General features: G+C 47.8%; 1 pseudogene; it reads left to right on the top strand.

The window, feature by feature from the left end:
- Positions 1-1,124: 1,124 nt before the first annotated feature.
- Positions 1,125-21,797, top strand: LOC140385534 (talin-2 pseudogene; annotated as a pseudogene).
- Positions 21,798-25,752: the final 3,955 nt, after the last annotated feature.

Raw genomic sequence — 25,752 nt, 5'->3', positions numbered from 1 at the left:
TACCATGCTGCCCATACAACACTGGGTGGGATTTAGCAGATCTGTTAGCCGCGCTCGCAAATTCTGTCATGGCTACAAAATCTCTTGAGGCGCCAAAAAATGGAATTTGTGCCGGTAAGAATTTGGAAAGCAATCTCCCGACCCTCTACGATGATGTGCTCAGGTTCAGACCAGGAAAAGCGAGAATCTAATTTTGCATCAATTTGAATGCATTATAATATATGTGGATAACGTTGCATCTTCAGCTCTCACTAAAGTATGAAATACAAGGGCTGAAGCACGAGGAGCGATTAATCAGTTTGAGCTTAACCCGCTGGAATTTAGAAGGATGAGGGGGGATCTGAACGAGGTACATAAAATATTAAAAGGGATTGATAAAGTAAATGTAGACCAAATGTTTCCCCTGTGGGGCAATCTAAATCGAGAGGTCATGGATATAGGTTGAGATTTAGAATGAGATGAGGAACTACTTCTTCCAGAGGGTGCTGAATTTGTTGAACTCGCTGCCCCATAGTGCGGTGGAATCTGATTTATTAAATGGTTTCAAGAAGGAGATAGATATATTTCGGATTTTAAAAAAAACAGTATAAAGGGAAATGGGAACAGGTGGAGAGGTGGATTTGAGACCAGGAATCAGCTATGATCTGATTGAATGGCAGAGCAGGCTCGAAAGACTGAATTGCCTACTTCTGCTCCTAATTCCTTTGTAAGGGTACCTATTAGCTTTTTCTATTCCTGGAGCGGACAGCAATTGACCCTCTAACATTCCTGAGACTCGTGCTCGTTAAACTATTTGGCCATCAAGCGTTAATCCTTATTAATGTCAGCTGCCCACAGGTCGATTTTGGGGTAACAGGAGGTCCGGGCTCGGGGGGGGGATGTTTCTGGTACCGGCTCTGTGATAGTCCTGCCCCGGCCCGCGGCCCAGCCACTGATCCCCCCCCACCAGCATTAAATGGCCTTGGTTTGATTTCAATCTTGGCTGAACGAATTGACTACAGAAAGAACCTTAAACCGCGGATACGCCAGAACTGGACTCCAGGGAGGCTCAGCACAAAAAGCCAAAGGATTAACATCCCAAGATTGAGGTGTGGTGAGGGGCCAATTTATGTTTGCTCGGCACCATGGTGGCCCTGTCACTGAAGATCGGTGTCCGCAAATGCAATTCGAACCTTCCATCGTGGTTTACGATGCCTGTCGCATAATCCGAGAGCGAGCGCCCAAGACTCAGATGGGACAAGCTTCCGATTATGGATTGTTCCTGTCGGATGATGATCCAAGAAAGGGGATTTGACTGGAGTCTGGCCATACTCTGGATTATTACATGCTTCGCGGTGAGGATATTCCAAAGTATAAGAAAAAACAGAGGCCGCAGAAAGTAAGGATGCTGGACGGAGCCGTGAAGACTGTCATGAACGATGACTCCAAAACTGTTGGTGAACTACTTGTCTCTAGCTGCAGTCGATAAGCACCACACGTTATGAAGAATATTCTATGATCCAAGATACAATTGAAGAGGAAAAAGATGGAACAGCGACACTGAAGAAATATAAAACTCTCTTGCGAGACGAGAAAAAGATGAAACTCAAGGAACCCTTTCATACTGCACGGAAGGGTTTTCTGCTGCTCCACACCCTTCATTTCCTTGCCCTCACCCGCATCCTGGACATGCCTTGGCTTGCCTTGTTGCCGTCAGGTAGCGGAGGTCCCCCACTGGAGGTCCCTCTACAGAGGAGTCCTCCCCCTCAATCTTGGAGTCCTAGGGTGGAGAGGGAGCTTGCGGTGTCCACTGGCACCATCACGGCTTTCCATGTACGGTGGGCATTGCAAGGTCTGAGGTGCTTTATCGACCCTTTAAAAAAAATTTTTTTTAGAGTACCCAATTCATTTTTTTCCAATTAAGGGGCAATTTAGCGCTGCCAATCTACCTAACCAGCACATCTTTGGGTTGTGGGGGCGAAACCCACGCAAACACGGTATCGACTCTTTTATTCACATTTTGGTTTGAGTTTCAAAGTTTCCTTTGCGCTTTGTTTCGGGCAGTGCCCTTTTAAGGAGTGCCCCTTAATTTTTTTAATTTTGTTTAACTAGTTGAACCTTAAATAGTTCAAACTCAAGGAATGGGATGAATATCCAGAGTTCAAGGAGGGTTAGGGGTACCCTCATTGCCTTCTGCTTCTTGAACTAGCACCAGCATGTCATGTTCAAATGCACAGGTACACAGGATTGAGAGGCACTGGGCTTGCTTATGTGCCAGACCCCAAATTCCTGCCAGTGAGGATCCATCAGCCCCCAAGGCAGGTATCACTCTCCAACGGATCTGTAAGCATACAAGCCTCCTGTCAAATCCCCAGTGAGGTAGAGAGTAAGGGAGGAGAGAACCAGATGGGAGGCCAAAGGCGACTCTGACTGGGCGAGATCACAGGTTAGAGCCAGTCATGCTAGGGAGCGGAGGGTGCCTGAGCTGAGTGAGAGGTAGCCACTGGATAAGGTGTGGGACTGGCTGCTTCCATGTTCGGGAGGCCAAAGAGTCAGGCGAGGTACTGATTCCATGCAGCTGCAGCACCAACCTTATTACCTATCCCCCTCTCTCTCTCTCACATCCCTTGCAGGACAATGAGAGATATCAATATGGAGTCAGTGGAGTTAGCTATTTTTTGCTTTACAGCACTGGAGGAGCACAGATTCCCACAGCACCGAGCAGCAGCACTCAGGGAAGACCCAGAGGCAGAAGATCAGGGGGGTGCAGGACAGGCTCAGGGGCATAGGCCGAACAAGCCTACAGGGGGCACAAAGGTGTGGAAGAAGATCAAATGTGTACAGGACTCAAGTGTCTTTCATGAAGCTGTCAGATAGCATGTGCCATAGGAGACCATGTGGCATAGGAGACTCTGCCTCACCAGACTGTGCAGTACCTGTATCACATCCCTTTAGACTTGGCGCCACGTGGCGATGGAGAGCACCCGCTCCCTGTGGTCATGAAGGCCACAGCAGCACTTAATGGGGTCTTTCATGGACTCCACAGGAGTCCTGTGTGGCATCCGCCCATCATTGCAACCATGAAGTAACGGATACACTCGATGCAAGGGTTTTGGACTTCATTAATTTTGACCTGGACCAAGCCCAGCAAGACGCGAGGGCTATGGGATTCGCAACAATTGCTGGTAGGCCAGAGGTACAAGGGGCAATTGACTGAATCCATACTGATGTGTGTCCTGTGACATTAGAGTGTCCTTTTCATAAACAGGAAGGGTTCCTCTCCTGTGCATCTGGTGCATCATCACATATGCGCATTTTCCAGGGAGTGTGCATTACAGTTACATCCTCGGACAGCCAAAGATCCTTGGCATTTTTGAGGGTCTCCTCAGGCTGCAGGGGTGGCTTGTAGGGGACAATGGATATCCCCTGAGTTCTTGGCTAATGACATCAGCGCAGAGGCAAGACGCCACAGCAGAGTGCTGGTACAACGAGGTTCAAAATGCCACCGGTGTGTGGTAGAGCAGAGAGTCGGTCTCCTGAAGATGCGCTTCTTCTGCCTCGACAGGTCTATTGAGGCCCTCCAGTACATGCCCCTGAGGGTCACCAGCATCGTGGTGGGTTGCTGTGCTATACAGAACCTGGTTCTGCAGTGGGGCGACAACCTTCATGAGGAGGACCTGGAATAGCAGCACATGTCCTCAGATAAGGAGGACATTCAGGAGGGAATTGAGGATGAGGTAGTTGATGATCTAGAGGATGGAGGCCAGGCAGGGACAAGGCTACGTAGGGGTAGGAGGGCTAGGGATGCCCGCATCGCCTCCTGCTTCTTTAACGAGCACCCCCCCAAAATAAAGAACATTGTGACCCCCTCCACGATCAGGGTTTGAAAGTCGTAGATATCTAACTCATCAGGGTGCTGGGGTGTCCTTGCTGCCCAGTGTAGCGCACACTCACGAGAGACGAATAGAGATGAAGTCGATGAGGCTTTATTAAGCGTGACGTGTTCCCCGCAGTTCAGCAACAGACTGGCCTGCGGGGGAGAACTCCTGGTTCTTATACTCCGCCCTCCAACAGCCAACCAGGACCCGGGATCTGTCAGCCAATGACATCACGGCTTCACAGTCCCACATGACCCCTAATGCATACTACCACATTCACCCCTTGTTAAAAATGAACCCGGCGGGGTGGTGCTTCGCATGGTGGGAGTGGTTTACAAGGCTGGTCCTGGGAGGAAAAACTTTTGCATGTCGTCACAGTGCCCTACACTGGGCTATGTACAGGGTTTTTTTTTTGTTTTGAACTATTTACTAAGTATTCATAAGAGGGAAAAGGGAAAAAAATTCTCGTTAAAGTCCACAACATTCTAGTGTTACACCGATGCCACAAGTCGGTCGGGCGGTCTGGTCGTCCTTGTCGATCGCCTCAGCCCCGGTGGTGGTGGTGCTTGTTCCAGTGTTGTCGTTCTGGGAGCTTTACGGTTTCTGCTTCAGCTTCACTTCTGGTCGGACCTGGGAGGAGGACCGATTCTCCCGGGAAGGGGGCTGTCGCGGGGTGCGCCGGTGGCAGGGAGGGGGTGATTGGTGTCGAGGGGGTGTGCGTGTTGCCGGCGGGTGCCAGATCTCGCAGGGAGACCGTGTCCTGTCGGCCGTCGGGGTACTCCACGTAGGCGTACTGCGGGTTCGCGTGGAGGAGGTGAACCCTCTCGACCAACGGGTCCGACTTGTGCGCCCGCACATGTTTCCGGAGCAAGATGGGACCTGGGGCCGCCAGCCAGGTCGGCAGCGACGTTCCAGAGGAGGACTTCCTGGGGAAGACAAGGAGGCGCTCATGAGGCGTTTGGTTAGTGGTGGTACACAGTAGCGACCGGATGGAGTGGAGGGCGTCCGGGAGGACCTCCTGCCACCGTGAAACTGGGAGATCCCTGGACTGTAGGGCCAGTAGGACGGTCTTCCAGACCGTGCCGTTCTCCCTCTCTACTTGCCCGTTCCCCCGGGGGTTGTAGCTGGTCGTCCTGCTCGAGGCTATACCTTTGCTGAGCAGGAACTGGCGCAGCTCATCACTCATGAAGGAGGACATCCTGTCGCTATGGACGTTTGCGGGGCAACCGAACAGTGTGAATATGGTGTTAAGGGCTTTAATGACTGGCCGCTGTCATGTCAGGGCAGGGGATGGCGAAGGGGAAACGGGAGTACTCGTCCACCACGTTCAGGGAGTATGTGTTGCGGTCGGTGGAGGGGAGGGGCCCTTTGAAATCCAGACTGAGGCGTTCAAAGGGACGGGAGGCCTTGATCAGGTGCGCACTATCCGGCCTGAAAAAATGCGGTTTGCACTCTGCGCAGATGTGGCAGTTCCTTGTGACTGTACGGACCTCCTCCATGGAGTAGGGGAGGTAGCGGGACTTTATAAAATGGTAGAACCGAGTGACCCCCGGGTGGCAGAGGTCCTCGTGGAAGGTTTTGGAGACGGTCTATTTGTGCGTTGGCACATGTGCCGCGGGATAGGGCATCGGACGGCTCATTCAGCTTTCCGGGACGGTACAAGATCTCATAGTTGAAGGTGGAGAGCTCGATCCTCCACCTTAAGATCTTGTCATTTTTAATTTTGCCCCGCTGTGCATTATCGAACATGAAAGCTACTGACCGTTGGTCAGTGAGGAGAGTGAATCTCCTGCCGGCCAGTTAATGCCTCCAATGTCGCACAGCTTCCACTATGGCTTGGGCTTCCTTTTCCACTGAGGAGTGGCGGATTTCTGAGGCGTGGAGGGTTCGGGAGAAAAAGGCCACGGGTCTGCCCGCTTGGTTAAGGGTGGCCGCTAGAGCTATATCGGAGGCGTCGCTCTCGACCTGGAAGGGGAGGGACTCGTCGATGGCACGCATCGTGGCCTTTGCGATATCCGCTTTGATGCGGCTGAAGGCCTGTCAAGCCTCTGTCGACAGAGGGAAGGTCGTGGTCTGTATTAGGGGGCGGGCCTTGTCTGCGTACTGGGGGACCCACTGGGCGTAATATGAAAAGAACCCCAGGCAGCGTTTTAGGGCTTTTGAGCAGTGAGGGAGGGGAAATTCCATGAGGGGGCGCATACGTTCGGGGTCGGGGCCTATTATCCCATTGCGCACTACATATCCCATGTAGTGGATATGGCTAGCCGGTTTGTGCTAAAAACGCACTTGTCCTCGTTGTATGTGAGGTTCAAGGCTTTAGCGGTCTGGAGGAATTTTTGGAGGTTGGCGTCGTGGTCCTGCTGATCGTGGCCGCAGATGGATACATTGTCGAGATACGGGAACGTGGCCTGCAACCCGTGTTGATCAACCATTCGGTCCATCTCTCGTTGGAAGACCGAGACCCCGTTTGTGACGCCAAATGGGACCCTTAGGAAGTGGTATAATCGCCCGTCTGCCTCGAAGGCTGTGTACTTGCGGTCACTTGGGCGGATGGGGAGCTGATGGTAGGCGGACTTGAGGTCCACGGTGGAGAAGACCTTATATTGGGCAATCCGATTGACCATGTCGGATATGCGGGGGAGAGGGTACGCATCTAGCTGTGTGTACCTGTTGATGGTCTGGCTATAGTCTATGACCATCCTTTGCTTCTCCTCTGTCTTTACTACTACCACCTGTGCTCTCCAGGGACTATTGCTGGCCTGGATTATACCTTCCTTCAGTAGCCGCTGGACTTCGGACCGAATGAATGTCCGGTCCTGGGCGCTGTACCGTCTGCTCCTAGTGGCGACGGGTTTGCAATCCGGGGTGAGGTTTGCAAACAAGGATGGGGGCTCAACCTTGAGGGTTGCGAGGCCGTAGATAGTGAGTGGGGGTATTGGGCCGCCGAATTTGAAAGTTAGGCTCTGCAGATTGCACTGGAAGTCTAATCCCAGTAATGTGGGCGCGCAGAGTTGGGGAAGGACGTAGAGCCTGTAGTTTTTAAACTCCCTCCCTTGCACCGTTAGGGTCACTATGCAGAAGCCTTTGATCTGTACGGAGTGGGATCCTGCAGCTAGGGAAATCTTTTGCGCACTGGGACGGATGGTCAAAAAACAGCGTCTTACCGTGTCGGGGTGGATGAAGCTTTCTGTGCTCCCGGAGTCGACCAGGCATGGTGTCTCGTGCCCGTTGATCAGCACCGTTGTTGTCGTCGTCTGGAGCGTCCGGGGCCGTGCTTGGTCCAGCGTCATTGAGGCCAGATGTGGTCGTAGTGCTTCAGCGTCTTCCTCGAACCCCGTGGAGCCGTCGATGCTGGGGTCCATTGTTGCCGTCCAAGATGGCGGCGGGGGTGAACAAAATGGCTGCCCCCATGCATCGCACATGGCTGGGGGGTCACAAGATGGCGGCGGGGGTGGACAAAATGGCCGCCCCCATGCGTCGCACAGGGCTGGGGGGTCCCAAGATGGCGGCGCCCCTCCTCCCCTCGTGGTGACCGGGACCCAAAATGGCGGCGCCTGCGGGTCGCACATGGAGCGCTTGGGGGGGGTTGGGGAGCGTTTGAAACGCGCAGGACTCCTTGTTCTCCGGGGACAGCGGTGGCCGGGACCCAAAAAGGCTGCGCCTGCGGGTCGTACATGGGGCGCTGGGGGGGGGGGGGGCGTTGGGGAGCGTTAGAAACGCGCAGGACTCCTTCTCCGGGGACAGCGGCGACCTCCCGGGACGGGCACACAGCCGCGAAATGGCCCTTTTTCCCGCAGCTCTTGCAAATCGCTGCGCGGGCCGGGCAGCGCTGCCGGGGGTGTTTCGCCTGGCCGCAGAAATAGCAGGGGGCTCCCCCGGGACGACTTGGCGTCTGAACCGCGCAAGCCTGTGGGGTGGGGGTGGGGGTTTGTTGCGACGGTGGTCCACGGAGCCCAAGGGGCTGCCGCGCGGTCGGGGCCATACGCGCGGGAGTTTCGCGCGGCCACATCTAGTGAGGCTGCAAGGGCCCGTGCCTCTGAGAGTCCTAGCGACTCTTTTTCTAAAAGTCTTTGGCGGATTTGGGGAGAGTTCATACCAGCCACGAACGCTTCGCGAATTAACATGTCCGTGTGTTCAATCGCGTTTACCAGCGGGCAGCTGCAGGCCCGTCCCAAAATTAGCAGCGCGGCGTAGAATTCGTCTAGCGATTCTCCGGGACTTTGCCGTCTCGTTGCGAGTTGGTAGCGTGTGTAGATCTGGTTCACTGGGCGAACATAGATGCTCTTTAGTGCTGCGAACGCCGTCTGGAAATCCTCTGCGTCTTCTACGAGAGGGAAAATTTCCGGGCTTACCCTCGAGTGCAGGACCTGTAGTTTCTGGTCTTCTGTGACCCGGCCGAGGGCCGTTCGGAGGTATGCTTCAAAACAAGTCTGCCAGTGTTTAAAAACTGCTGCTGAGTTCACTGCGTGGGGGCTGATCCTCAGGCATTCCGGGATGATCCTGAGCTCCATAGTCCTTTAAGCACGCTTAATAAATTGTAGCGCACAAAGACTCATGAGAGACGAATAGAGATGAAGTCGATGAGGCTTTATTAAGCGTGACTTGTTCCCCGCAGTTCAGCAACAGACTGGCCTGCGGGGGAGAACTCCTGGTTCTTATACTCCGCCTTCAGTGCGGAGCTAGAGATCAACAGCCAACCAGGACCCGGGATCTGTCAGCCAATGACATCACGGCTTCACAGTCCCACATGACCCCTAATGCATACTACCACACCCAGTCATTGCAGGAGGGTGATGATGGCGACTCCGCGAGGAATGGTCTGTGATGACCCTCAGCTATTGCTCATGTCTGACTCCTGTTTGTCTGAAGCCAGCCGCTGACTCCCCAGCTCACTTCTGAGAGAGGTTCAGCACTACGTTCCTTTTAGCCCTTGGCTCTGGAGGGGAATTAGCGGTGAGGGTCAAGAGTTCACTGATTAATCTCCGAATGCTATGGTGGGCAAGGCCGTCTGACTGACACTCAGTGCCAGTGAAAAGAACTTTGTCATGATGGGGAGAAGTACTCTGTCACTAGGAGGAGGATTCAAGAATGTGGAGTGTTAAGATGGTGAGTAATAATAACATTTAATCAACTGACAAGTCAGACAATATCCAGGCTTGGGCTGACAAGTGGCAAGTTACATTCGCGGCAGACAAGTGCCAGGCAATGACCATCTCCTACAAGAGAGGATCTAACTAGCGCCCCTTGACATTCAGTGGCATTCCCATTGTTGAATCCCCCACAATCGACATCCTGGGGGTTACCATTGATCAGAAACTAAACTGAACTAGCCACATTAATACTGTGGCTACCAAGGCAGGTCAAAGACCAAGAATCCTAAGTCGAGGAACTCCCCTCCAAACCCCCTCCTCCCAAAAGCCTGTCCACCATCTATAAGGCACAAGTCAAGAGTGTAATGAAGCACTCTCCACTTGCCTGGATGACTGCAGCTCCAACAACACAAGAAGCTCAACACCATCCAGGACAAAGGAGCCCACTTGATTGCTCCCCCTTCCACAAACATTCAAACCCTCCACCACTGACAACAGTGGCAGCCGTGTGTACCATCTACAAGATGCATTGCAGTAACTCATCAAGGTTCCTTAGACAACCCACGACAATTACCATCTAGAAGGGCAAGACCAGCAGATACCTGCGCACTCCACCACCTGGAGGTCCCCTTCAAGTCAGTCGCCACCCTGACTTGGAAATATATCGCCGTTCCTTCACTGTCGCTCGGACAAAATCCTGGAACTCCATCCCTAACAGCACAATGGGTGTACCTACACCAAGTACTGCAGCGGTTCAAGAAGGCAGCTCACCACCTTCTGAAGGGCAACTAAGGATGGGCAATAAATGCTGGCCTAAACCGCAACGCCCACATACCGTTAATGAATTTAAAAAAAACAATGCTCCTTTAAAGCTATTTGGGACACAACATATCTCATTACAATCATATTCCAAATGATTGATTCAGTTATCTTTCAAAATGCAACAAACTAATTTAAAATAATTCTGAAAATAATACACAGTATCATAAAATTGGGCATAGAATTATGCAACACTGTAGGGAGCCACTCAGCCCATTGAGTCTACGCTAGTATGCTCACAACTTGTGTCAATTTTCCATTAATCAGGATTATCTATTACAAAAATGTTAAGTGAACCTCTTGAATTTTTGTACAGAAGATGACTATAATAACTTCACCAAGGCCAGGCTTCATACAAACTCTTCTATTTGGATAATGAAAAGAGCCGCAACGTACAATGCTTGTGCCCCATCCTGGGGACCATTGGGAGAAACCGGTCTGGTCTGGGCTGCAGGTTTTAACTCCCGCCGAATAGTTCCTATTGAGCAAGCCTCCGCCCGCTCAATAAGGGAACTCGTATTCCACGAACCCCATGGGAAAATCTGTTAACGATCCCACGTGGCCTTCATGGTCAGCATAACAATGAACGGAGCGCTGGGAAACACACGGCTACACGCACTCGCTAGGGGACTTTGTTCCCTTTTGGGAGAATAGCACCCATTGTCACTAGGGGCTGGTTTAGCACACTGGGCTAAATCGCTGGCTTTTAAAGCAGACCAAGCAGGCCAGCTTCAATTCCCGTACCAGCCTCCCCGAACAGGTGCCGGAATGTGGCGACTAGGGGCTTTTCACAGTAACTTAATTGAAGCCTACTTGTGACAAGCGATTTTCATTTCATTGTGCTGTATTTGAAGTCTGATCTACTTTTTCAGTTTGTATTATCAATGGGTAACTATGTATGGATAAGTGATCCGAGTTTATAATAATTTTTTTAAAATAAATTTAGAGTGCCCGATTCATTTTTTCCAATTAAGGGGCAATTTAGCGTGGCCAATCCACCTACTTTGGATATCCTTTGGGTTGTGGAGGTGAGCCCCACGCAGACAAGGGGAGAATGTGCAAACTCCACACAGACAGTGACCCAGAGCTGGGATTGAACCTGGGACCTCGGCGCCGTGCTAAAAACTGAGCCACCGTGCTGCCCTAAGTGTTTATAATAATTTGATTCCTTTCTGTATCACACAGCTATTTTAAGGGGAAAAATAAATAACCTGCTTCATCTATTTTATCTATTGCACTCTTGTAAGTAGATGAGAGCTGATGGTGTGTTTTAGCACTGGATTTCCTCTTGTTCTTGTCAGACGCCTTCCTGTCATCGAACAGCATATAAGGAGATTAGAAAGCCACTTGTAAAACAACAAGATGCTTGCAGTACTTGTGCTCCCTTGTTGATTTTGAAATTGGAAGCGAGAATAAATCAATATTGTTTACAACTCTGAGACTAGAAAATATAAAAGATCAGTTGTTCTCAGCATGTTAACGTTTGCAGACATTGGCCATCCCAGATTTGATCACACGTCTCCAAACCCCACAATAATGGTCAGTCCAGCAGTATCCATAAAGTTGCAAATAAATTATATTTTATACAAGCTGGTCATGTTTTGAGATTCATCATTTTGGGAAAAATAAATTGTGCTATCATCAATTTCTGGAACCATAATGGTTTTAATTTTTTTTTGAAGGTTATAGAATGCATAGGTGGCATTAATACCACTTCATAATCTTCAGTTCTGGAATAATACGCAAGATTTGTACACTTTGTGCTGACACATGGGTTAAATAATACACAGCATTAGCTTTATGGCTTCTATGTTCTTTTATGGAATTCATCTAGGCTATAAATATACACCAATTTATTTTTAATGAACAATTACAATCTATCAAATCTTTTAGCTTCAAAGATTATTTGTGCAAAACAAAATGTATCAATGTAGTTTAATTCCAATACATTATAACCCATTAATTACTACAAAATGTTCAAATAGAGCAGAATTATGATCCCCATTTTATAAATATATCTGATTTTGACAGGCTTTCCACCCACTTCAACCTAGTATATTAGCGTGAGAGTTATTAGACTTTTATCATGTGCGACATGAAAAACCACGAATTATTATTGAGAAGTATCATTAATAAACACTTGCTGGAACCAGTCAGTATTTTGTTTAATCGAAAGATTAAATTATATAAATCCTATCAGATTTTAGTCATTAAAATTAGAATCTTTACTTTTCATTCCTAGTGAGTCAGCATTGGTCCTACTCTTCCCATCCATCTGTGCATCCTTTCTTTTGGTAGTTTTAAGCAGCTTCAATACGGAGTAAGGAATTACTTTTGTATGAGCAATGCAAAATATAAAATAAATCTATTTTAAACTCTCAATTTTGACATAGTTAAAGTACAGATTTTGTTAAGACTACAAAATGGTTGGAAGTGGTAGCAGCTGTTATGATATGACAATAGTGGCAGCAACCTGCATGTGCCTGTGGTGGTGAAGTGAACCAAGATTTTACAGATTGGGGGAGGGAGAAGTGGAGGAGAACAGAATCGGTAGGCAGAGCAAACAGAGCCAGGATATAAGGATGGAGCAAAAATATAGACAAAGATAGTTTGCAATTAAAAATTAAGCACAACGATTTTAGAAAAATGGAAAAGGTGAGGTAAAATAGAAAGATAACAGAAATCTAAATACATTATAAAGAAAAATGTATTAGTTTCAATATGAAAAAGAAAACTATCCTTAATATATAAAATTTAAGCACAGATGTAAACTGTGGCACCCATGTGTCTTTAAGGTGCAGTTTCTCATATAGTGAGCTCCTGGCGGAGATAGCAGATGCTCCAAGGATGATTTTCCAATCCTCACTCGACACAGGGGAGGAAACAGCGGACTGGAGAAATGCAAATGTGAGATCGAAGGAAATGCCAAACAATTATAGGCCAGTTAGTGTTATGTCAGTGGTTGGCAAATTAGTAGGATCAACCCGGAGAGATAAGATTAACTGTCACATAGAAAGGCATAGACTAGTCAGGGATAGTCAGCATGGATTTGTTAAAGGAAGGTCTTGCCTCACAAAATTGATTGAATTCTTTGAGGAAGTGACAAGAAGGGTTGATGAAGGTAATGCAGTGGATGCGGTTATATGGATTTTATCAAGGCATTTGACAAAGTCCTAGATGGCAGATTCATCAAGAAAGTAAAAGCCCATGGGACACAGGGCAATGTGGCAAACTGGATAAAAAGCTGGCTTAGTAACAGAAATCAAAGGGTAATGGTCGATGGCTGCCCTTGCAATTGGAAAGTTACTTCAATTGGTGTTTTACAGGGCTCGGTGTTGGGACCCTTATTGTTCGCTATATAATCAACGATTTGGATGTGAACACGGGACGCATGAATGGGAAATTTGCAGATGCCACAAGGATTGGCCGAGTGGTGGACAGTGTAGAGGATAGCTTAACGTCTTCAAAACGATATAGATGGATAGGTGGAGTGGGCGTTAAAGTGGCAGATGGAAATTAACACAGAGGTCATGCCTTTAGGGAGGTCAAACAGTTGTATGGAGTACACAATAAATGGGAACATACTAAGAGGGGTAGACAAAGTGAGAGATCTTGGCATCGAGGTACACAGATCCCTAAAGGCAGCAGTTCAAGTAGACAAGGTTGTTCAGAAATCATATGGAATGTTCTCCTTCATTGGTATAGAATATAAAAGTAAGGATATAATGTTAGAATTGTATAAAACATTGGTGAGGCCACAACTGGAATATTGTGTGTAGTTCTGGTCGTCACATTACAGGAAGAACATTATTGCTCTGGAGAGAGTGGAGAGGAGTTAAAAGAATGCTGCCAGGGCTAGAAAAATGTGGCTACGAGAAGAAATTGTATAGGTTGGGATAATTTTCCTTGGAACAAAAAACGTTGAGGGGTGACTTAATTGAGGCGCACAAAATTATGAGGGGAAGGGATAGGATAAAATTGTTTCCCTTGGTGGAGAATTCTAGAACCATGGGACAGATCCAAGATAAGTGGCAGAAAGTGTAGAGGGGACATGAGGAAGGACACTTTTACGCAGAGGGTAGTGGGAGTCTGGTATTCGTTGCCAGAGTTGGAGGTGCAGGCAGAGACCCTCAGCTCTTTTAAAAAGTACCTGGATCTACACCTCAAGTGCTCTAAGCTACAGGGCTATGGGTCGGGTGCAGGAAGGTGGGATTACAAAGGGCACCTGGGTGTCCTCAAGTTGGCATAGCTGTAACTTTTCTATGATTCTATGAGTGGCCGGTTTGTGGAATCTTTACTGCAGGGAGTCGTTGAGGCCAAAACATTGCATGTTTTCAAGAAGCAGTTAGATATTGTACTTAAGGTGAAGGGAATCAAAGGGTATTGGCAGGGGAGGCGGGCGGAAAGCAGGATTAGGCTATTGAGTTGGATGGTCAGCCATGATTATAATGAATGGCGGAGCAAGCTCAAAGGGCTGACTGGCCTCCTACTGCTCCTATTTTTAAAAATGTTTCTAACCCTTTACCAGTAGATATTATGACACACAATGGGGAAAGGGCAAGAGTAATTTTGGTTAATACACAGTGGTAGAAAATGATATTACTAGATTAGATATTCTTTCGATATGTATTTAATTTATTTTGACATCAATCTCCGTAAACCACTTTTATGACATAACCTTTTATATTCATTCATGGGATGTAGTTGTCACTAGCTGGGTCAGCATTTATTGCTCATCCCTAATTGTCCTGGAACTGATTGGCTTGCTCGGCCATTTTAGAGACCAGCTAAGAATCAACCACTGGATCTGGAGTCATCTGTATGCCAGACAAAGTTAAGATGGTAGGTTTCCTTCCTTAAATGGACATTAGTGAACCAGGTGGGTTTTACAACAATCAACAATGGTTTCATCTAGGTCACTGTCCGTGTGGAGTTTGCACATTCTCCCAGTGTTTGCGTGGATTTCGCCCCCACAACCCAAAAATGTGCAGGCTAGGTGGATTGACCACACTAAATTGCCCCTTCATTGGAAGAAATTAATTGGGTACTCAACTTATTTTTAAAAAACAAAAAAACAATGGTTTCATGGTCATCGTTAGACTTTTAATTTTTATTGTTCTAACCCAGGTCATTACCCTGGATTACTAGTCAAGTGAAAATACCACTGCACCACTACCTACCCCTTTACAGGAAACAAACTTGAGCAGCTCCGCAATAAATTAAAAAAAAACTAATGTGGGTTTGAACCACAATTAGGGCGACTCTGAAACTAGCCAACTCTTGGAAATCTTGTTGAATTCAGGTGTGTACATTTTACATCCTGCAGTTACTTTCCCGGCATTGGTCGACTCCAAAGTAACCTTTAATCAAGGCTGAAGCCACCCAACCCACCCTTAATATTGCTCCATGTGCAACTGATGTCATTAGACATTTAGCAAGTAGAGACCCTGGAACTACAACTAAACTTCGATACAAAACTGTGGAGGAATCTAGGTTGGGCTGTAATGAAAAAAAATGAAAATCGCTTATTGTCACAAGTTCAAATGAAGTTACTGTGAAAAGCCCCTAGTCGCCACATTACGGCACCTGTTCAGGGAGGCTGGTACGGGAATTGAACTGTGCTGCTGGCCTGCCTTGGTCTGCTTTAAAATCCAGCTACTTAGCCCTGTGCTAAACCAACCCCTGTAGGCATGATGTTAGGCTGTGAGGAGGGACAGGGAAGTGATTGGATGGAAGGCGCTACCAGAAAGGAAATTGAAGGTGGTGCTCCAGCCCTGCTGTTGGTTGTTTGCTTCTACAGACTCACATCATGTTCATAGGAATGCAGGAACAGAGGAATTAGGAGAAGTAGGCAATTCAGCCTTTTGAGCCTACTCCGCCAATCAGGTCATGGCTGATCTCTTACTGGTCTCAAATACACCTCCCCACTGTTATTTTACGTTATGCAATATCTTATTACTCATTTGCTTTCTGCCAAGATTGTCATACACTCGATGTTCATTAATACTCGAAGTCTTCAAATAAAGCAAATACTGTTTATTGAGTAACGATAACAATTTAACGGAGTCTGTTCTCGCTTCAACAACTAAATTATAGATTAAATTAACAAGACTAAATATATATTAACTATGATTAATGAGACTTCCGGGTGCGGCGATGACCAGCTGAGTCGCACGTTTCGGCAGCTCCCTGTGAAACGGACTTTTGGGCTCTTGATAGGAGCCCCAACGGCAATTTTGACGGCTAAAAACACTGTGCGGTAAACCAGAAGGGAATCCCCCCTGGATACGGATGGAAAAAGGAGGAGAGAGTGGCCAGATTGCAGTGGATCCTTTAGAACAGCGGCAAGGAAGGCAAGCAAAAACCAAGATGGCGTCGGAAGGTGGCAGTTTAACATGGGGCCCTGAACAACAAGAGTTCTTGAAATGCTGTGTGGAAGAGATCAAAAAGGAAATGAAGAAAGAGCTGTTGGCCCCGATACTACAGGCGATCGAAGGGCTAAAGGAGGAACAAAAGACCCAGGAGCGGGAGCTTCGGGTCGTGAAGGCAAAGGCAGCCGAGAATGAGGACGATATACAGGGCCTGGTGGTGAAGACGGAGACGCAGGAGGTACATCAGAAACGATGTGTGGAAAGGTTGGAGGCACTGGAAAACAACGCAAGGAGGAACAACCTGAGGATTCTTGGTCTTCCTGAAGGTGTGGAGGGAGCGGACGTCGGGGCATATGTGAGCACGATGCTGCACTCGTTAATGGGAGCGGAGGCCCCGGCGGGTCCGTTGGAGGTGGAGGGAGCATACCGAGTGATGGCGCGAGGACCGAGAGCAGGAGAAATTCCCAGAGCCATAGTGGTGAGATTCCTCCGTTTTAAGGATAGAGAAATGGTCCTTAGATGGGCAAAGAAAACTCGGAGCAGTAAATGGGAGAACGCGGTGATCCACGTTTATCAAGACTGGAGTGCGGAGGTGGCGAGAAGGAGGGCGAGCTTTAATCGGGCCAAGGCGGTGCTTCATAAAAAGAAGATAAAATTTGGAATACTGCAACCGGCAAGACTGTGGGTCACATATCGAGGGAGGCACCACTACTTTGAGACGGCGGATGAAGCGTGGACTTTTATTGTGGAAGAAAAACTGGAATGAGCGGGTTATTAAAAAGAACGTTCGAACAAAGTGGTGGGGCGAATGTGGGGGGCAAAGAGGGGTTTTATGTACTAATCCTGCGATGTGGTAACTTTTCTCTCTCCCACAGGTGGTGATGGGGGGGGGGGAGGGGAGGTGGAGGAGATGGGGCGTTGGCCATTGGGGGCAGGGCCAAGGGAGAAGCGCGGGCTTGGTTCCCGCGCTATGATAATCATGGCGGGAATAGAGACGCAGGAAGGAGGGGGCGTCGCACGGTGCGAGCCGAGGTCACGGGGGGAAGCCGAGGTCAGCCAGAGTTTGCTGACTTCTGGGAGCAACATGGGGGAGTAATTACGCTAGCGGGGGATCTAGCGGGGGGGGTGGGAGGGGGGAATTACTGGGTTGCTGCTGCTGGGGAGAGGGGGGAGCTGGTATGGGAGAGGATGGGCGGGGGGGCACCGCCTGGGGGAGATACAGCTGCGTGGGAACCGGGTGAGGAGCTGGAAAAAGGGGATGGCTAATCGACAAGGGGGGGGGGGGTAGGAAGCCCCCCAACTCGGCTGATCACGTGGAACGTGAGAGGGCTGAACGGGCCGATAAAGAGGGCACGGGTACTCGCACACCTTAAGAAACTTAAGGCAGATGTGGTTATGTTACAGGAAACGCACCTGAAACTGATAGACCAGGTTAGGCTACGCAAAGGATGGGTGGGGCAGGTGTTCCATTCGGGGCTAGATATGAAAAACAGGGGGGTGGCTATATTAGTGGGGAAGCGGGTAATGTTCGAGGCAAAGACTATAGTGGCGGATAACGGGGGCAGATACGTGATGGTGAGTGGCAAACTACAGGGGGAGACGGTGGTTTTGGTAAACGTATATGCCCCGAACTGGGAGGATGCCAATTTTATGAGGCGGATGCTAGGACGCATTCCGGACCTAGAGATGGGAAAGCTGATAATGGGGGGAGATTTTAATACGGTGTTGGAACCAGGGCTGGATAGGTCGAAGTCCAGGACTGGAAGGAGGCCGGCAGCAGCCAAGGTACTTAAAGATTTTATGGAGCAGATGGGAGGTGTAGACCCGTGGAGATTTAGCAGACCTAGGAGTAAGGAGTTCTCGTTTTTCTCCTATGTCCATAAAGTCTACTCGCGAATAGACTTTTGTGTGCTGGGTAGGGCATTGATCCCGAAGGTGAGGGGAACGGAGTATACGGCTATAGCCATTTCGGATCACGCTCCACACTGGGTGGACTTGGAGATAGGGGAGGAAACAGGAGGGCGCCCACCCTGGAGAATGGACATGGGACTAATGGCAGATGAGGGGGTGTGTCTAAGGGTGAGGGGGTGCATTGAAAAGTACTTGGAACTCAATGATAATGGGGAGGTCCAGGTGGGAGTGGTCTGGGAGGCGTTGAAGGCGGTGGTTAGAGGGGAGCTGATATCAATAAGGGCACATAAAGGGAAGCAGGAGAGTAAGGAACGGGAGCGGTTGCTGCAAGAACTTTTGAGGGTGGACAGACAATATGCGGAAGCACCGGAGGAGGGACTGTACAGGGAAAGGCAAAGGCTACATGTAGAATTTGACTTGCTGACTACAGGCACTGCAGAGGCACAATGGAGGAAGGCACAGGGTGTACAGTACGAATATGGGGAGAAGGCGAGCAGGTTGCTGGCACACCAATTGAGGAAAAGGGGAGCAGCGAGGGAAATAGGGGGAGTGAGGGATGAGGAAGGAGAGATAGAGCGGGGAGCGGAGAGAGTGAATGGAGTGTTCAAGACATTTTATAAAAAATTATATGAAGCTCAACCCCCGGATGGGAGGGAGAGAATGATGTTGGCTTCTTGGATCGGCTGGAATTTCCCAAGGTGGAAGAGCAGGAAAGGGTGGGTCTGGGAGCACAGATCGAGGTAGAAGAAGTGGTGAAAGGAATTAGGAGCATGCAGGCGGGAAAGGCCCCGGGACCGGATGGATTCCCAGTCGAATTCTATCGAAAATATGTGGACTTGCTCGCCCCGGTACTGACGATGACCTTTAATGAGGCAAAGGAAAGGGGACAACTGCCCCCGACTATGTCTGAAGCAACGATATCGCTTCTCTTAAAGAAGGAAAAGGACCCGCTACAATGCGGGTCCTATAGACCTATTTCCCTCCTAAATGTAGATGCCAAGGTCCTGGCCAAAGTAATGGCAATGAGAATAGAGGAATGTGTCCCGGGGGTGGTCCACGAGGACCAAACTGGGTTTGTGAAGGGGAGACAGCTGAACACGAATATACGGAGGTTGTTAGGGGTAATGATGATGGCCCCACCAGAGGGAGAAACGGAGATAGTAGTGGCGATGGATGCCGAGAAAGCATTTGATAGAGTGGAGTGGGATTATTTGTGGGAGGTGTTGAGGAGATTTGGTTTTGGAGAGGGGTATGTTAGATGGGTGCAGCTGTTGTATAGGGCCCCAGTGGCGAGCGTGGTCACGAATGGACGGGGATCTGCATATTTTCGGCTCCATAGAGGGACAAGGCAGGGATGCCCTCTGTCCCCTTTATTGTTTGCACTGGCGATTGAGCCCCTGGCGATAGCGTTGAGGGGTTCCAAGAAGTGGAGGGGAGTACTTAGGGGAGGAGAAGAGCACCGGGTATCTTTGTATGCAGACGATTTGCTACTATACGTGGCGGACCCGGCGGAGGGGATGCCAGAAATAATGCGGATACTTGGGGAGTTTGGGGATTTTTCAGGGTATAAATTGAACATGGGGAAAAGTGAGTTGTTTGTGGTGCATCCAGGGGAGCAGAGTAGAGAAATAGAGGACCTACCGTTGAGGAAGGTAACAAGGGACTTTCGTTACCTGGGGATCCAGATAGCTAAGAATTGGGGCACATTGCATAGGTTAAATTTAACGCGGTTGGTGGAACAGATGGAGGAGGATTTCAAGAGATGGGATATGGTATCCCTGTCAATGGCAGGGAGGGTGCAGGCGGTTAAGATGGTGGTCCTCCCGAGATTCCTCTTTGTGTTTCAGTGCCTCCCGGTGGTGATCACGAAGGCTTTTTTTAAAAAGGATTGAAAAGAGCATCATGGGTTTTGTGTGGGCCGGGAAGACCCCGAGAGTGAGGAAGGGATTCTTACAGCGTAGCAGGGATAGGGGGGGCTGGCACTACCGAGCCTAAGTGAGTATTATTGGGCCGCTAATATTTCAATGGTGAGTAAGTGGATGGGAGAGGAGGAGGGAGCGGCGTGGAAGAGATTAGAGAGGGCGTCCTGTAGGGGGACTAGCCTACAGGCTATGGTGACAGCCCCATTGCCATTCTCACCGAGGAACTACACCACAAGCCCGGTGGTGGTGGCTACACTGAAGATTTGGGGACAGTGGAGACGGCATAGGGGAAAGACTGGAGCCTTGGGGGGGTCCCCGATAAGAAACAACCATAGGTTTGCCCCGGGGGGAATGGATGGGGGATATGGAATGTGGCAAAGAGCAGGAATAACGCAACTGAAAGATCTGTTTGTGGATGGGAAGTTCGCGAGTCTGGGAGCGCTGACCGAGAAATATGGGTTGCCCCAAGGGAATGCATTCAGGTATATGCAACTGAGGGCTTTTGCGAGGCAACAGGTGAGGGAATTCCCGCAGCTCCCGACACAAGAGGTGCAGGACAGAGTGATCTCAAAGACATGGGTGGGGGATGGTAAGGTGTCAGATATATATAGGGAAATGAGGGACGAAGGGGAGACTATGGTAGATGAACTAAAAGGGAAATGGGAAGAAGAGCTGGGGGAGGAGATCGAGGAGGGGCTGTGGGCAGATGCCCTAAGCAGGGTAAACTCGTCGTCCTCGTGTGCCAGGCTAAGCCTGATTCAGTTTAAGGTATTACACAGGGCACATATGACTGGAGCACGGCTCAGTAAATTTTTTGGGGTGGAGGATAGGTGTGCGAGGTGCTCGAGAAGCCCAGCGAATCATACCCATATGTTTTGGTCATGCCCGGCACTACAGGGGTTTTGGATGGGGGTGACAAAGGTGCTTTCAAAAGTAGTCGGAGTCCGGGTCGAACCAAGCTGGGGGTTGGCTATATTTGGGGTTGCACAAGAGCCGGGAGTGCAGGAGGCGAGAGAGGCCGATGTTTTGGCCTTTGCGTCCCTAGTAGCCCGGCGCAGGATATTGCTAATGTGGAAAGAAGCCAAGCCCCCGGGGGTGGAGACCTGGATAAATGACATGGCGGGGTTTATAAAGCTAGAGCGGATTAAGTTCGTCCTAAGGGGGTCGGCTCAAGGGTTCACCAGGCGGTGGCAACCGTTCGTCGAATACCTCGCAGAAAGATAGACGGAATGGGAAAAAGAAGGCAGCAGCAGCAGCCCAGGATCGGGGGGGGGGGGGGGGGGGGGAGGAACCAGAAGGACTCTCAGGGTTGTTAATATATTGGACTGTTAAATTATATTTTTGGAGAGTGTTACTTGTGACAAGGCAGTTGCCAATTAGGGCTAGTTTTCATTTTTGTTATTTATTATTTATTCATTTTTTGTTTATAAAATAGGTCATTGTTATTTGTGTTGTTATAATATTGTGTAAAGGATGCACAATGTACTGTGTTGGTTGACCAAAAATTTTCAATAAAATATTTATTAAAAAAAAAAACTATGATTAATGACACCTGCACACTAAGCCATCTCTCTCTACCTCTGGTCACTAGTCACTCCAAACACGAAGAGGCGGGAACTCTCCTTGAGTTTATCTTTTATACCCATCTCTAGTGCTGCAATCTAGTGGTTATCTAGCTGTTACTTCTGTATATTAACCCTTTACATACACACAGATATGCAGATCACTACACCCACCTGTTCCCAGATTCGTTTTACCCGTTTTTTTTGTCCTCTTTCAGGTCCTTACATTTGCATCACTCCCACAAAATCTCCGACATCCTTCTAATCAACTGTAGCAGCCTCTGACCCGACAATTCACTGTTGCCATTCATGCGTTTTCTACCAACATTCCATCCAGACCCCGCAACATGGCCATCCTTCACTAGCAAAACCTTCATATTTACTTTCCACCTTCATAGAATGATTTGGTGTATTTCGCCTCCCAACTCTTTGAAAGAGCTACACAATTAGTCCCTCTCTTCTGCTCTTTCCCCATAGTTGTGCAAACTTTTCTTCAAGTATTTTTCCAATTCCCCTTTGAAAGTTATTTTTGAATGTGCTTTCACCAATCTTTTAAGGCAGTGTATTTCAGAATCCAATAATTCGTATAAATATTTTATTTTCCTCATGTCACTTTGTTTTTGTCAGTTTATCGTAAACCTGCGTTCTCTTGTTACCAATCCTTCTGCCACTGGAAACAAGTTTCTCTTTATTTACTCAATTAAAATCATTCATAATTTTTAGCACCCATAACTCCACTGAGGAATATAGTCCTAGTTTATCTAGTCTTTCTAAATAACTGAATGTTTTATCCCTTGTATCATTCTAGTAAATTTATTTTGTGCCACCTTTAAGGCTTTGACATCCTTCCAAAAATGTGGTAGCCCAGAATTGGCCACCATACTCCAAATGGTATTGGAGTTTGGTGGGCCTAGCTATTATTTTAAAAAGTCTCAGCATTGCTTCCTTGCATTTGATCTCCATGTTCCATTAAAAAGGATTCCTCTGCCCTGTTAACATCCATCTTTATCCCACCACTTATAAAGACTTGTGTATGTACACCTTCAGGTTTCCATCTTCCTGTACACCTTTAAAATTGTACCGTATTGCTTCTTTTCATTCTTTCTAAATGAATCACTTTAGATTACTCTTCATTAAAATGAATTGGCTATGTGTCTGTACATTTCACCAGTCTATGTACCCCTGTCTATGTATTCCATAAACTTTAAAATTATGTCCTGCATTCCCAAGTCCAGGTCATTAATCTTCTCTACTTTTGACTCAAGGCATCCACCATCTTTTGCAGCTATTGATTTTCTTATCATCCTATAACTACCTTCCCTACAATCACCCCTACCTTTTTTGCACTCTCCCTTGCTCACCTTTTGCTTACAATTAACCTTATCTCTCCAAACCCTTGTTCCATTCCCAAATCCTAACTTCCATTTCCTTTTGCCTCATTGCATTTGCCATCTCTTCCAATCTCAACCTTGCCATCATTCTTGCCAAGGTTGATTCCCGCTGTCATGTGAGAATACCTTTAAGAAATGGATGTTTAAGCAATGTACCTTTAAGAAAACAGTGATGTCAGAGAGTGGGTGGAGCTGAGCTCAGATCAGCCATTTTGCAGTTTTTTAGTTTCAGTTTTGAGGAAAAGAGCTTGGGGTGTGTCTGTGTTTGTAGTGAGCTGGATCTGCTGTGATCTCTGCCATGAAAGACTATCTCTGGATCATTTGGGTGATTTAAACTCATAATAGTAAAGCCTTTAACCTGATGTGTTTCTGTTTAAAGGTGTTAAGTCTCTGGGATGTTGAAAGGAATAATTGAAGGATTATTTAGTGTTGTGTTATTTTCGGGGTTATCTTTGAAGTAAGGGGGTAAGTGATCCAATGTTTATTTAAAAGGTTAAGTTGAGTTCATAGAATAAACATTGTTTTGTGTTTAAAAACCCACGTGTCCATAATTGTAATCCCACACCTAGGGAACAAGCCGTGTGCTCGGAAAAGCAACAATAGCATTAAAGGGAGAGGTTGGTTGAACTCCATGATACATTTTGTGGTTCTGAAAACGCCTCACCCATAACAATTGGGGGCTCATCCGGGATCAAAGTCTATCTATTGGATTGGCTTTTGTGTACTTAAAGACAGTGAAGGAGTGTTGCTTTTCCAGTGTGGTATTTTAGTTTAAGTGGGGAGTGTGTTGTGGACAATGGCTCTTTCAGAGGCTCAGAAGCTTTTGGGGGTGGAGAATGTCACACGTAGTACCTTACGGACAGAGACGAAAAGCAGACCGTTAGATTTGGCAAGAACATTGCAGTTAACATTACCTGACAAAATGCGAAAAGATGAGGTAATTATGGCGGTGATTAAGCATTTAAAATTGCCTGAGATACCGTTTGGCAAAAATTGAGTTGCAAATTAAACAAATGGAACATAAGAAGGAATTAAAGCGGCTTGAATACGAGAGAGAGAGAGAGAGAGAGAGAGGGGAAAAAGAAAAGAAGAAAGGAGGAAAGAAAGGAAAGCCCGAGCAGAACAAAATGAAAAAGGGAGATACAGATCAGGGAAAAAGATAAAGAGAGGGAGTTTGAACTTCAGAAAATGGCCATGAAACATAACACCGTCATCAGTCCACCTAGTATCTAATTTATGCCAGGACTGATTACTCCCCCTCCTCCCCCAATAAAAAATGGTCCTCAATGAGACAGCTGTGATTGTGAAGCTTTTGTCTTCTTTCATTTGTTTTCTGGCATTGTCTTCAGCTGTGTTCCCATACCTCTTATACATTCACTCCCAAGAACAACATTTCTAAACTTGCTTTTTCTCTCCCCAAAACTACGCCCAATTACCACCATCCAGCCCAAAAGGTGAATACGCGGTTCAGATGTCAGTCGGAGTCCGCTGCCGTTCTATGCCGCTTTGAGGCCTGCACTCGCTGGAAGTATTAGGAGCAGTTGTATTTGTTCATCAAAGGAGGTCAAGTTTGGTCTCTGGGCAATTAAAGTACTCCTGCACTTCCATTGCCACCCAATTTAATAGGCAATGAAGAAAGATCTGGCTTGTTCTGAAGATAAACACCCTGTTCAGTGCTTTAATAATAAGAGGCTGTATTGTCTCTCTGAGGAGGTGGGTGGCTCTAAGGCTGATTGACAGCAGTAAGGACCAATTACAAAGGCCAAAGTGGAGCACAGCACCCTGACAGATGGCGAGGCAACAAATGCGATCCAAGAATCAAGGATCATGTTCAACCAATTTCTTAATAGGCTTGCCAACTCTAGCTGGACATATTCTGGGAGATGTTATCACATGACCTCCTACCTTCAGCTGCCCCTCCTCAGACTCCTGCCACTGCTCAAGGCTTTTCAATGTGTTCTGGTTTTGCCTTTTGAAAATCTCATGATGATTGGACATCCCAAAGCACTTTATGGCCAATGAGAAGTACTTTTAAAGTGCAGCCCCCATTTGTAATGTTCGAAATGTTTCACACCCGCATTTTAAGTTCACTAAATTTGGGGAGGAGAGGGGATCTTTCAAAAGCAATCGGCTAGTTTGAAGCTACAGCAAACTGCAGATGAACTCAGTGATCACTGTAGTTGATTTGATTTGATTTATTGTCACATGTACCGAAGTACAGTGAAAAGTATTTTTCTGCAGCTGAGGAACGTACACAGTATGTACATAGAAGACACAAGAATAATCAACAGGGAACATTGACAAATGGTACATCGACAATGCTCCACTCAATAGCCAGATCTTTGTAAGTTTCCCCACAATGCAAAGTGTTGCGTTGTGATCTTGCCGTTGCAACGATGTACACAGAACATCTAGTTATTTAACTAGAACAATGATTTATTGATGAACATGTGGAAAGATAACAAACAGATGATTATACAGACAAAGTTACTAAATGAGTTTAGTGAACTCTCCTGGAGCTATCCCATGTGTGACTGTCCTGTTATACGCTTTACTACCAACTGACGAGAGTCTCACGTGAAATTACCGATGTCTGACGTCACCAGCTGGCCGGAGATCGCATTATTAACTATGTACAAAACTATTCACAGGCATAACTAAGGGCAGCACGGTAGCATTATGAATAGCACAATTGCTTCACAGCTCCAGGGACCCAGGTTCGATTCCAGCTTGGGCCACTGTCTGTGCGGAGTCTGCACATCCTCCCAGTGTGTGCGTGGGTTTCCTCCGGGTGCTCCGGTTTCCTCCCACAGTCCAAAGGTGTGCAAG

Source organism: Scyliorhinus torazame, chromosome 2, assembly GCF_047496885.1.
Source record: "Scyliorhinus torazame isolate Kashiwa2021f chromosome 2, sScyTor2.1, whole genome shotgun sequence".
Classification (NCBI taxonomy): domain Eukaryota; kingdom Metazoa; phylum Chordata; class Chondrichthyes; order Carcharhiniformes; family Scyliorhinidae; genus Scyliorhinus; species Scyliorhinus torazame.
Note: the sequence above shows the minus strand (reverse complement) of the source record. Positions and strands in the feature narration are given on the sequence as shown.